Source organism: Zingiber officinale, chromosome 2A, assembly GCF_018446385.1.
Source record: "Zingiber officinale cultivar Zhangliang chromosome 2A, Zo_v1.1, whole genome shotgun sequence".
In the NCBI taxonomy this organism is placed as follows: Eukaryota; Viridiplantae; Streptophyta; class Magnoliopsida; order Zingiberales; family Zingiberaceae; genus Zingiber; species Zingiber officinale.
Window position 1 is genome coordinate 9509301 of NC_055988.1, and position 1797 is coordinate 9511097.

The 1797-nt window shown below is 41.5% G+C and overlaps 1 long non-coding RNA gene across 1 annotated transcript; it reads left to right on the plus strand.

Annotated features, from left to right (window-relative positions):
• The first annotated feature begins 961 nt into the window (after positions 1–961).
• Positions 962–1477, plus strand: LOC122044390. Its single transcript, XR_006129538.1, has 3 exons — positions 962–1071; positions 1156–1289; positions 1374–1477. It is a non-coding gene; the product is annotated as an uncharacterized LOC122044390 (long non-coding RNA).
• The last annotated feature ends 320 nt before the right edge of the window (positions 1478–1797 follow it).

The window sequence follows — 1797 nt, forward strand, 5'->3', positions numbered from 1 at the left end:
TTTCTTAAATAATTAAATTTTTGGGACGAATTTCTGGATTCGTCCCAAAACTTTAAATAATTTTTAAAAAATAAAATCAAATACCGAAGCCTTATAAGTTGACCTAGAGACATCAGAATTTCATGAAACAAGTTTCTATGCGTTCGTATCATTGACCTGATCGTAAATATGTCATCATCCATAATTTTTAATTAATATTTTCAGTGATACAAATTTTTAACACCAAATTAGGTCAAATTGGGATTAAGAAAATTCCAAAAATAAATATATTTGGTCAAAAATATTTTTGTGAGATCTCGGAAAATTTAAATAAATAGAGTTATTTCAGAAATAGCCTTATAGAATTTTTCCGGAATTTTTAAGAATTTTCTGGGAATTTTTCGGAGCTCGTACGATGGGTTTTGAGGGGATTAATTTCGGGCGCGGATAAAGCCTGTTTAGGATACCCGTTTAAGCGAGGGAAAGTTTTAATATATATCCCTTTTCTTTTATTCCTTCTTCCCCAAACCACCGAGCCCGCCCGAGCCCGATTCTATTTCCTCTCCTTCCCCGACTCTCTTCCCCGACCTTTTCCTTCTCTGTTTTCTCTCTCGTGGACAAGCGGCGCCGGAGGGATTAGGGTTTCCAGCTCCGGCGATTTCCTCTACCGGCATCAGCGGCTGTTGAGCTCAGATCCGGGCGGCTCTATTCCTCTCCGGATCATAGACACGACGTCGCGTCTTCTCTAGAGGACTGTCGACCTGCCTTCCCTGATTCGACGCCACTGGGTCGAGTCTTTGCCATCCGATCGCCGGTGTGAAGAGAACATTAGGGTCTTGAGGGTAAGCGATCGATCTTTCCTCTTTTCCATTGCTCGGATTTGTGCCCTAGCTTTGAGTTCGTCCTCGATTCTGCCCTCTTACTCTCTAGTGGTCAGCGATCCTAGGTCAGGTCATGGATCGCTTGATTGGATCTTGAATTTCTCTGCCGGAGCTAGGTCTTGGCAGACGATGGCTAGTTGAGGGTCAGTAGATTCAATACATTGCATTATGGATTGGATTAGGTGACACCTTCTGGAGGCAACCGATCGAGGTAATGCATTGTTGATTCTTACTCTCTTTTCTTTGTTGTGATCTTGATGTCAGATTCAATTGTTGCTGTAAATCCCTTGATCAGTACTTGGACTTTCTCTTCTTCACTGTGATTGAGGTCTCGGTTGAAGTGGAGAAGAATTCCAGCAGGGAGGTCTTGTTGTGGTGTTCTTGATCTAGTAGCTCAGTTTGGTTCCGGCAGCATCTATCCAGATTGAGGTAAGGTGAATAGAGTTGGTGTTGGATTCCAATCTTGATCAGATTAGTTAACTCATGTTGGTGTGATCCGATTGATTCTAGCAGGTGTTGTTGATGCTGGAATTGTGGTCGTAAGGTGATTTTCAGCAGCATCACCTGTGGCTTTAGATCGTGAGGTGATTCCTAACAGCATCCTTTGATCCAGCAGTCACTAGGATCTGTGAATTGAGGTTTTGTTCTGTGGGGATTCGATTGAAGAGGTGTTTACTGAGCTGTGGTTTGTGCTTGATCAGTAGTGTTTCCGTGCCAGCAGTAATCTCATCTAGCATATTGTTTTGGTTTCAGCAATCCACAGTAGCTTAATCGAGGTAAGGTGTGTAGATTTAGGTATGATTTGGATTACATGATTACTAGATGGTTAGTGATTTTGTTTAGATTTAATTGTGTAGAATAAATCTAATGGAATGGTTAGGGTTAGGGTAATTAACCCTAGTCAACTGTTGGATTTATAATCTAATTGGTGATTAGG